The sequence below is a fragment of the Echinops telfairi genome, unplaced genomic scaffold (assembly GCF_000313985.2).
Source record: "Echinops telfairi isolate 266 unplaced genomic scaffold, ASM31398v2 ScPeMD7_2010;HRSCAF=2546, whole genome shotgun sequence".
Classification (NCBI taxonomy): Eukaryota; Metazoa; Chordata; class Mammalia; order Afrosoricida; family Tenrecidae; genus Echinops; species Echinops telfairi.
Window position 1 is genome coordinate 14,571,585 of NW_022105908.1, and position 11,964 is coordinate 14,583,548.

An 11,964-nucleotide genomic window follows, 5' to 3' on the forward strand; every position below is an offset into this window, starting at 1 on the left:
TTTACATTAAGACTGCATGACGACGCAAATCCTCCCCCCTCCCTTCTCACATTTCACAGGGCAGCGCTGCTGTTCTTCCCACACAAGGGACAGAAGGTCGTTTTTATTCCCCCACACCTCAACTCTGTGACAGGCTGCAGTCAAAATCACGAGGTGGAAGCAATAGTCATGCCAGCAGGAGAGCCAATCTTCAGGAGCCTACTCCGCTACTTGCCCTCCTGTATCTCCCCGATCACATGGGCCTGGCCCAGGAAGAAGAAGGTCACCCAGTTCAGATGCCCAGGCAAGTCCAGCCTAGAGCAGAGCTTCCTCCTACCTGCAGCAAAAGCTCCCTAACAGTTAGACGGGCACAGACTATCGGTGGGCCAGGGAATTTCCAACCCTGTAACGATTAGGGTCAGGGAGCTCTACCAGGGATTCCATCCTGGAATCCCTTCCTGGGAGAGAATTGGATCATACCAGTAGTTCCAGATGTTGGGGTATTAGGAATGAGGAGAGCTATTCAAAATGATCTTAGGAGTCAGTATAAGGCTGCAAACATGTTATTTTTCCAAGCAATACAGAGAATTACCACCTGTGACCATCATCACGTAATTAAAGAAGGTATTTTCCCACTGAAATGAAGGAAAGGATATAACTTGATAACACAGCGCAGTCCTTGCCAGACACAAACAGTTGGTCACCCTCCATATGTGAGCCTTTTTTTCTTTCATCTTATCACAGAATAGTGATAATTTTGCCACTAAGTGGCTCCAGTCTGTGTTTTAACAACTTTGCTGGATGTGTTACGGTCTAACTGTCAAAAGAACATGAAATCAGTTGCATACATTGGGAGACTTAAAGTTATCACTCTGCTTATTCTACAAGAATAGACATTTACAAGTTTTCACTCATCAAGTCCGAAAATAAGGCTCAAGATCAACCTACGCACCTCCACTGAGCTTTCTCAATTGCCCTTCTCAAGCACTGCCCAGTAACTGGTGCCCCTACCTCACCTCCGCCCACAAAACGATCGAGTTATCCTGCAGAAGCGCTCAAGATACTGGGACGATGGTTCCATGATGATAATAACACAGGAATAAATGGGAACATGTAAGATGAGAGGCAGGGCATGAGAGAAACCACGCAGGGAAGCATGGCTCCATCACTGGCTCCTCTGTGGGTCATAAAGAACCACCCCATGTCCTGTTGGATGGGAGAAGCCTGGGCAAAGGAAGATAGCTAAACAACACGGGTGCATCTCACTGAGAAAGGGGGCTGCAATTATGACGGACTACATGGCATTCCACAGTTCTTTGGTGATCTTCACAGAATCCATCTCTCCCTCTGGATGGAACTGACCGCACACAGATGCTGGCTAGGAAGCAGGGTAGACAGCTCACATCACCAGGGCAAATGTAGAGTCTGACCAAAGTCCCAGGAGGTCAGCAAATGGAAAGCCCTGCCAGGTGAGGGTGTTAAACGCTGACCATGGCTATTGGTGTGGTTGTCGTTGTGAGGTGCCTTTACGCCGATTCTAATTCATAAAGACCCCGTGTACAACAGAACAAAACACTGCCCCGTCCTGTGCCAGCCTCGCAACTGTTGTCATGTTTGAGCCCATCGTACAGTGGCTGTTAAGGGCCTTCCTCTTTTTCCCTGACCTGCTCCTTTCCCAAGCACGGTGTCCTTCTCCAGGAACTGGGCTCTCCTGATCACATGTCTAAAGTATATGAAATAAAGTATCTTCATCCTCACTTCTAAGGAGCCTTTTGGCTGTACTTCCTGCAAGACAACCCTGTTGGTTCTTTTGGCAGTCTGTGGTATCTTCAATAGTCTTCGTCAGCACCATAACTCAAATGTGTCAATTCCTCCTTGGTGTTTCTTATTCAGTATCGAACCTGCTCAAGCACGGGAGGCAATTGACAACATCATGGTTTGCAACCAACACACCTTAGGCTTCAAAGTAACACTCTTGCTTTTCAACACTTTAACGAGGTCTTGTGGCATCATGTTTGCATAACACAAAAGCAACATGTGATCTCTTGCCTGCTGTATCCATGAACATGGATAGTGGATGCACGCAAGACAAAATCCTTGACAATTTCAATCTTTTCTCCATCTGCCATGATGTTAGCTCTTGGTCTTGTTGTGAGGTTTGGGTCTTTACATTGAGTTGCAATCCATACTGAAGGCTGCAATCCTTGATCCTCATCAGCAAGTGCTTCAAGTCCTCCTCACTTTCAGCAAGCAAGATGGTGTCATCCGCATATCACGGGTTGTTAATAAGCCTTGCTTCAACCCTGATGTTATGTTCTTTTCATATAATTTAGCTTCTCTGATGATCTGCTCAGCTTACAGCTTTAATAAGCATGATGAAAGGATACAACCCTGACATACACCTTCCCTTATTTTAAACTATGTAGCATTCCCTTGTTCTGTTCACACAACTGCCTTGATCCATGTATACAGCAGATCCCAATCTGTGGGTTTGCGACCCCTTTGGGGGTTGTATTAGTCTGGGTGCTTTAGAGAAACAAATCCACAGCAACTCATGTGTGTAAAGGTGATGTGCACTTCAAGAAAACATCCCAACCCAGTGCTGCCCAAGCCCACAAGTCCAACATTAACCCCTATGTCCAACACCGATCCACAAACTCCTCCTCCATCTCACAAAACAGACACAACGATGCCAACTGCAGGAGGAAAACCGAGTCAGTGAATGTGTAAGCATCTCAGCGCTGGCAGGGGTTTCCACACGGCTGCTCCAGCACCCAAGGCTGCATCGGGGAAGGTCCATGCGGCTTCTCCTTGGGGATGTCTTGCAGGAAGTGAGCCTTGCCAGCTGAAGCAGGGAACTGGCTAAGGCAGCTGCACCCTGGTCCGACCATCAGAAAGCAAGAGGCCCGAGAACTCAAAAGGCGAGCCTCGCTGAGCCATTTATCCCTCCGCCCTTCAATTAACCCCACATGTGTTTATTGGCCAGGTTGGCACAATAAACTAACTAACTCAGGGGTCAAATGACCCTTTCACAGGGGTCACCCGATTCATAACAGAAGCAAAATTACAGTTGTGAAGTAGCAATGAAAATACTTTTATGATTAGGGGACCACCACAACCTGAGGAACTCTATTAAAGGGCTGCGGCATTAGGAAGGTTGAGAAACACTGATGCATAGGCTCCTCGTGAGCACAATAAAATGTTCTGAAATTGCCATTCTTTTCTAGACTACCTATAGTTTGTTATGACCCCCCAGTCAAATGCCTTTGCGCAGTCAATGAAACATTAGTCAACATCTTTCCGGTGCGCTCTCTTTCACTCAAGATCCAACTGATATCAGCCATGATCTCCCTTGTTCCGTGTGCTCTTCTGAATCCAGCCTGAACCTCTGGCAGCTCCCTGTCAATGGACAGCAGCAGCCATTGTTGGATGAGCTTCAGGAAAATTGTACTTGCATATGATATCAATGGTACTGCTCTCTCATTGGTGCTCCATCAAGATTTCAATGGCTGATGTTTCTAGAACAGATTTACATCCCCAAGATCATATAGTCCTACAAGACCTCCAAGCAAGTCAATAAGAAGGAGCCATCTTGCCACAGTCCAACCATGGAATAAATATCCAATGCTTCTTTGCTTTAACCCTCGGAGTTCACGGATGATGTGCTGTTCAGCAATAGCCAATGGATACGGAGAGTTAGGGTGGCCAGCAGCCACTCCTATCTCGCTCTCTCTGTTGAAAGAGAAAGCTATTCCCTTGTCAAGGTTCCTGCATATTCAAATCACTTCTCTGGGAGCACAGGCTTGAGGCCGCATTATGAATCTCGACTACGCAACGCTCTTGTGGCTTTGTGAAGTCATCCTCCCTCTCATAGCGCTTCGTCTCTCATCGACAAAATAAAGAACTTGGGCCAAATGCCCTCCCAAGAGCCTCCCAGCTCCAGGGTTCTGTGACTCAATGACTCTAGCCCTTCATGCAGCCACTCTGTCATCGATTCACAATCACGGATTCAGAGCCTGTGGGCCAGGCTGTCGCTGGGATCTGACTCACCCACCTGTGTGCCACGGAGCAAGGCAAGCTCAGAATCTACAGTCCTCTCACCAGTGGCAATCAAATCAAATGCCACTGATGGGGAGCCCATCTGTGTCCGAAAAGAAGTAGGCTCCATAGGGTTTTTCAATGACTGACTTTTCAAAGGGCCTACAAGACCTCTACCCCAGCTTCAGAGCAAGACAACAGCACGGAGCCATCTTTCCCAGGGCCCAGAACACAGTCCAACCGTGAAACCAGGGTGCGATGGATGCAGTGTTCCTCTCAAAGCCAGCTCTGCGAGGTAGCTGCTCCTCCTGAAACCAGCGGATGATGACTGCTCTGGAGATGGGCCTCCAGGGACGCTCCCAGCCCCTGCTGGGGAGAGAAGGAGGGAGGGAGGGAGAGGCCGAGTGAGCCGATGTCGGCCATCCTCACAGGCCTGCAGAGAGGATTGAATGCCATCAGGCACTTTGCAGATTATAATGCACCAGCTGCTATCATTTTTCCCCAAAGAAAACTGTTGTCACTTGTTTGGGGGAGAGAGAAAAAATCTCCACAGGGGGGAGTGAGAAGGAGGATCCCAGGGACTGTCTGGGGAAGAAAAGGAGGCTTTCTTCTAGAACGACCAGCGCATGACTCTGAGCCTGCGTGTTTGCAGAGGGAGTCCAATGCCACGGGGAACAAACCTACTAACGTGTGAGCCTTCCGCATCTCCTCCATTCTCCCACTCCGCCCTGGCCCTGTCCTCTACAGGGAGCCTGCCAAGACCAATGAGGTCCAGGCTGCTGCGAGCAGAAACGTGGCAGTGCGCAGAAGCTGGAGAGCCTAGATTTGCTCTGGAGTTTGTGAGATTGGAAAGGAATGAGGGCAGAGGAGTGGGAGGGAGAGAAGGAAGAACTATCTGTTGACTTGACAGAGGAGTCCAGGGAGGGTTGGACGACACGGAAAAGGATGAATTTAGAGGTAACGAATTGGATACATTTTTGAGGTTTTCTGCCTGGGAACATGTGTTTATTCCCCGACATTTCTTCTCTCTCACAAAGGTTTTAATGGTGTTTGTAGCTGACCCGTGGTTCTTGAATGCACACAGAGATGGGGCCAAGGAAGCCCATGTGAGATTCGAGTTAAACCAAAACGAAGCACAAAGATTTCAGACTCAGAACAGACTAGGAAAAAGGAAGACGCGGTCCATTTTTGAGGTCTGAAGACTGGAAGCAGGACATTGTCTGATAAGCAACTCCAGAAGATGCTTCCCACAGGCTGGAAGGCACTCAGCTTTCTGACTGAGGGAGAGCTGCCTTCCCCAGGCAGAGTGGACTGTAAGGACATGGATGGAGCTTTCGGGACCTGCAGTTGCTGATGGGGCATGCCTCAGAATGAGAAGAAACAGCTGCAAGCATCCCTTAATAATCAGAATCTTGAATAGATGGAACATAAACCTAGGACAACTGGAGATTGTCAAAAATGAAATGGAAAGCATAAAAATTAACATTCAGGGGAGAAAGGGAGAACCCTTCACAAGATTGGATATATAGCCCCGCCCACCCCCCCACCCCCCGTAGGGAATGAATAATAGAAAGGTGAGTGAAGGGAGACAACAGACAGTGTAAGACACTAACGAACAATAATAATATATAATTGATCAAGGTTTCATGAGAGAGGGAGGGAGGGGGAAAAAAGAGGAGCGAATACCACGGGCTCAAGTAGAAAGAAATTGTTTTGGAAATGTTGATGGCAACACATGTACAAGTGTGCTTAATACCACTGAATGATGGATTGTTATAAAATCTGTAAGAGCACCCCCCAATAAAATGATTAGAAAAAAAATTTTAATTAACATTTGAAGTATTGTTGATCTGAAATGGGCTGGTATTGGATAACCATAGGGTTTACTGTACCAGGAAAGACAAATTCAAGAGGAATGGAGTTAGATTTAATACGTTATTTTAATTCATATTCTCTATTTTATGCCTCTGGGTTCTAATATCCATTGCAATGGCTACACAGAACTCAGACAAAATTCATCACTAAAGGGTTTATTTAGGAAGTTCACAAGTAGCAGTGCCAGTGAGAAATTCTCAGGGTTGAGTTGTTTATCACACATACTACAAAGGTTTTACAGATCTGCTAATAAATTCCCAAAGGAGCATATCTCTCCACCAGAAGCCTCGACCCTAAAGCATTCAGCTCAAAGCTCCATGGGTTAGCAAGCCCAGCTCCCTGAAAAATGTGCCCTAAGGCACCCCCCCACTGCATAAAGGTTCAGCCACAAAGCACTTAGCTTCAGTTCTGTGGGTGAGCAAGCCCAGCTCCCCCAATTAAGTGCCCAGTGGCACCTCATTCCACAAGCCAGCCCCAAGCACTAAAACCCTCAGCTTAATTGCTCTGTCGAGTGGGAAGCCCACCACTCTATTGGGCAGTCCATCTGGAGAACAAGTCGGACATACTGGACACTAACGAGGGAGGACCAGCGAAGGTGTGGCATGGTGTCAAGAACAGCAAGCATAACAAAAATGAAACAGCTCCAGAAAGGCAGGAAAAATAAATAAAAATGGATATAGGAGAGACTCTGAAACTTGCCCTTGAACAAGGAGAGTAGTTAAAGCAAAGGACAGACATGAGGGACTCAACGGGTTGAGCAGGATATTGAAAAAGCAGCTCTAGAAGACAGAGGAGGTCATCACAATGAATGGAATGCACAGAGCCAGTGTCGGAAAGCCAAAAGGACAGAAGATGCTCAGCAGTCTGGCACTGAAAATCTAAAGGGAAAAAAATCAAAGGCTCGATGTATAGTACTGACGGACTCTATAAGCAAACGATTGGACGGTGCAGGAAGGAGCAACAGAGGATGAAAAGAATACACAACCACTGTACCTAAAAGAACTGGTCTATCGTCAACCAGTTCAAGAGGTAGCGTATGATAAAGAACTAATTACACTGAAAAAAGGAGTTGCACTGATGCCAATAGTAAAAAGCAAGGAGTATAGGCTATCTTTCCATCACAGTGGGGGGAAAAATAAAGAAAGGAGTTGGGGGGGGTGGGGGTAGAGAGTCTTTAGGAAACTCAGCAGAGCGGGTACCTACGGGGAGAGGGAGTTTAGGAGATGGAGGGCAAGGGTAGGAGTCAGACCTTTCTCTGGGTACCGTTTTAGGCTTTTGGAGTCTCCTAAATGAGGAAGCTAGACGGACGGGAATGACGGTGCAGTCAGCTCTCTCTAGACTCCAGGGAGGGAGTAGAAGTATGAATAATCCCAGTTTTGGCAACACTCAGACTAGCTTCGAAAAGAGGAGACGCGCTCACCCGCCAACCCTGGGCCCTCATCGGGTAAAGTGGCTACCCAGCAGTGATGGCGAGGGCAGAAGGAGATAAACCTTTGGCGTTCCAAACAAGGTGGAAGGGAGCCAGGTGACTATCCTCTCAGCAGTCTGACCCTCCGGCTCCCTGGGCAGGCAAATGCGAGTCAGGACCCTCCTACACTCAACCCCTAGGCTCATCTGCCAACCTGCTAGGAGATCAGCATCGCCAGCGGATGCACTGAGCAGTCAGCCCTCCTGCGCAGGCCAGACTGAACCTCTGTGAAGTCCTGTATGACAAGATTTGGCGTGTACGGACATTAAAGAAGCTGTCATTGCATGCAAACTCTGGGGATATGTCCATATGTGCGTGGGGGCGGGGCTTGTGCACAGCTTTCTTCAGATCCCCCTAAAAGTACATGATTTCAAATAAGGCGAGTCCTGTCCCCAAACTCCAGAGCTGTAAGAAACCTTGGGCTCCTGGGCCCTTTTCCCCACCTCCCACCCCTATGACACAAGCTGGGAAATTGAGACTCACGGAAAGGATAATGCTGGCCCAGACGTTCACGCTAGTCAGGGCCAGAGCTGAAGCTGCACCATCCCCTTGACCCGCCCCACTCCAGTCCAAAGCCTTTCCCCCCAGGCCGCACCCACCTGACAGGCCCCTGGAGGGACAGAGGCGGGACAGAGTCCGAGAGATGGTGGTAGAGTCTTGCTTCCTGCTGGTGGCTCTGACCAAGCTCTTGGAACCTGGAGCTCAGGCCCGCGACGGTGCCCTTCTGGATGGCACGGAGCGAGTGGCGCTGGTACTCATCGCGGGCGCGCTGGGCACGGCGGCTCCTCTCCTCATCTGCTGCCTTCGAACGACGCACTGCAAAAGGAGAGACAGGCCCAGACTCGTGGGACACGGAGGGCAGACACAGGCCAGCAACCCAGGTCCATTGACGGCTGCTGGGGTCCTTGAGGGTCTACACCGAACAGGGCAGGCCAGGCCCCAGCCAGCAGGCCTGGGGAGGCATTCCTGGGGAGGGGCGGTAATCTGACTGTTTCCCTGATGCCAATCCAGGGTGACCAAGCAACTTTGGGATTGAAATATATATATATATTTCAATATACCTATATATGTAAATATTATAATATATATTACTATTGTATATATACCATAATATATATATATTACTATCCAGGCAACCCCTCATACTCATTTTCACCCTCCATTATCACCCCACCCCTAACACCACCCTCAGCTCAAGGGCATCTGTCAAAATACTCAGCCACACTCATCCCTCCCTACTTTGTGCTCCGAACTCCACATTTCCACTTTTTAAAATATGATTACAGACACTTTCCCCAGACACCTTGGGCACACATCGTGATTCCCACATCACAGAACCAAAAGCCAGCCTCTGGGAGATCCAATCGCCACTAGGAGACAAAGCAGAGGCTGGGGGCCAGGGGGCCTGGCTCCAAGACCCTGCCTGCAGTTCTTTGTGTCACACAGATTCGCATCCCAAGATTCCTTTGCTTAAAAGCTAGGTGTATCTGACACCAGAAGCCCTGCTTTTTCTACAAAAAGCCTACACAAAACAAGGCCTAAGGAAGGGCGGTAACCCGCCTGCTGCGCCAACAGCTAGGCCGAGCCTTCGTTCTGCAGCCGCAAGAGAACTATGACCCCTACCCTGGTGTCCTGCCTTTTTGGTTTCCTGGAACCGGGAAGGTATGTGTGAAAAGGCGGCAGAGGATGGGGATCCTTAGCTTTACAACTCCAGGATCTAACTTAATAGTCAACACGTGATACATCTTTTCGGATGACAGAATGTACCCAGAAGTTGGTAACTCCCTGCAAGGCCCTGAACTGGATAACAATGCGAAGCAGACCTGCCTACCAAGTTCTCAGAGCCAAACTGGGGAATAAGGCCAAAGAGCACCTCTAACATGGAGCGGGGCATTGTCAGTGTTCAGGGAGGCAAAACTCCACCCTGCCAGCAACAGCACGTCAGGAGTCTCCGAAGAAAGAGCAGGGCAGAGTTACAGCTGGGAACGAATCTGGAGTCTGTGCCCAGTGCATTTCTGGGTCTTCTCAATATTACGAGCACCCTGATGCTGCCTTCCACACAGGGCCATGGAGCGAGAGAAGGGCTCTCCTCTAAAACAAAGTAAGAAGCTGGTGGCCTAATCCAACCAATGACCCTTGGAGAGTTTATAGCCCTAGAGAAGCCATTGCTCACCAACACACAACACAGGTTGCAGAAGGGAGTATGACAGAGTTAGAAAGATGGTCTTGGATGAAGCCCCTGAGCCCCGTCTCACAAAGAGATTAGCATCACCCTCCTGAAACTCAGCTCTCATTTCTCTCTATGCGCTTCATCAAAAGCCAGGCAAGACCAGAAAGACAGCCCTGCTAAGCCCAATCTGTTCCACCTTGGGTGGCTCAGCTGGTATTTGAAATCCTGGCAACAAAACTTCCAATAGCATACAAGCCCACACAGGATGGCAAGCTGACAGACAAGTGGTAGACAGAAAGACAAGTTGTGGGTAGCCTTGACATAGAATTAAGAGGAATGGGAATCCCAGAGCACTGCACGGTGCTCATGTGGAACCTATGCCTGGACCAAGAAGCAGACATTCCAACAGACTAAGACCGTGTGGTAGAGAATCAGGAAAGGTACCCTTCTGGATTGTATCCTTCCAACAGATTTATTCAATCTGGATACCGAGCTAATGATCTGAGAAGCTGGACTGTAGAAAGAAGAATGCGGTATCAAGATTAGAGGCCGACATAAACAGTCTGCAATATGTAGATGACCCAACCTGCCTGCTGAAGGAGAAGATAACTTGAAAGGCTTGCTGATGAAGATCCTTGACTGCAGCCTTCAGTATGGGTTACACCTTAATGTAAAGAAAACAAGAGTCCTCACAACTGGACCGATCGATAACATCATGATAAACAGAGAAAAGACTGAAGTGATCAAAGAGTTTTGTCTTGTTTGGATCCACAATCACTGCTCACGACACCAGCTGCTATTGCACTGGGCAAATTGGCTGCACAAAAACCAACACTCCAATTTCACTGCCATCCAGGCGATGCCGACTCATAGAGACCCTATAGGACAGGGGAGAGCTGCCCTTCTGAGTTTCTGAGACTGTAATTCTTCAGGGGAGTAGAAAGCCCCGTCTTTCTCCCATGAAGCAGCTGGTGGTTTTGAACTGCTGACACTATGGGTTGCAGCTCAATGAGTAACCACTACGGTACCAGGGCTCCTGCTCTTTAAAGAGCCAAGATGTCACTTTGAAGACATCTGACCCGAGGTGCATCTGACCCAAGCTGTGGTACTTAGTATGCGCTCTACTCCCAACCTCAGAAACCCACAGGGGCAGGTCTGCCGGTCCTATAGGATCACAGTGAATTGGCCGAGACTCAATGGCAGTGAGTTTGTTTTTGCTTGGTTTTTTTCATTTGCTTGTTTGGTTTTTGGAATATGCAGGTGAAAGTTGAATAAAAAAGACCAAAGGAAAACCAAAGTCTTTGAATTATGGTGGTGGGAAAGAATACTGAAAGTACCATGGACTGCCAAAAGAACAAACTAATCTATCTTAGAAAAAGAACAACCGATGCTCTTTATTTTATTTTATCTTATTTTTTAATTGGAGAGCATGAATGCAGTCCCCCCCATTCCACAAATCATCCAGTCGAGTTGCCCACAGTTGGGGAGACCACAGGGGTAGCGAATCTGGAATGCAATGGATAAGCCCTGCCCTGGGAAAACCACCATCATAATCATGGTATCTCCCCTGCCAGGTAAGGATAGCCAGATGCCCTTCAGAAACAAGAATGGCAAGACTTTATCTCACATACTTGGACATGCTATCGGAAGAGACCAATCCTTGGGAGAACAGAGGAGCAGGGAAAAACAGAAAGCCCTAGACGAGATGGACGGACACCAAGGCTGCAACAGTGGGTGCAAGCATAAGAGTCAGGAGGGTGGCGCAGGACCGACTGGACCATAGGGTTCCGGTGGGTTGCAACTGACTCAAGGGCACCTAACAACAATCACAATAAGCCCAGCCTACATTGCTGGCATGTAAAATCATGATCGGTGATGCGTGGTTGTGGCTTCAAAGCATTAAGTTTCGGGCTGTTTGGTTAAGCAGCAATTTTTAAAAAATACTTTTACTGGGAGCTCTTACATCTCTTATCACAATCCATACAGTCATCCAGTGTGTCAAGCACATTTGCACATATGCCGCCATCATCATGTTCAAAGCATTCTCTTCCCACTTGAGCCCCTGATATCAGCTCCCCATTCCAGCCACCCTGGCTATACCGCCCTCCCTCATGAACCCTTGATAAGTTATAGATTATTATTTCCATACCTTACATCAACCTCCATCGCCCCTTACCCAGTTTTCCATTATTTGTCCCCCTGGGGGGTAGTTCTAGCTTGATCCTTGTGATCAATTCCTCCTTTCTCCCACTCCCCTCCCCTAATCCTCCTGGTATCTCTACTCTTATTGTTGGCCCTGAGGGGTTTATCTATCCTTGATTCCCTGTGTTGCTGGCTCTTATCTCTAGCAGTGTGCGTGTTCTGGTCTAATCCGATTTGTAAGGTAGAATTGAGACCATGATAGCGGGGTGAAGGAAGCACCAAAGAACTAGAG

The 11,964-nt window shown here is 48.3% G+C and overlaps 1 non-coding gene across 1 annotated transcript; it reads right to left on the bottom strand.

Annotated features, from left to right (window-relative positions):
- Positions 1-10,948: 10,948 nt before the first annotated feature.
- Positions 10,949-11,112, bottom strand: LOC115870587. Its single transcript, XR_004046781.1, has one exon. It is a non-coding gene; the product is annotated as a U1 spliceosomal RNA (small nuclear RNA).
- Positions 11,113-11,964: the final 852 nt, after the last annotated feature.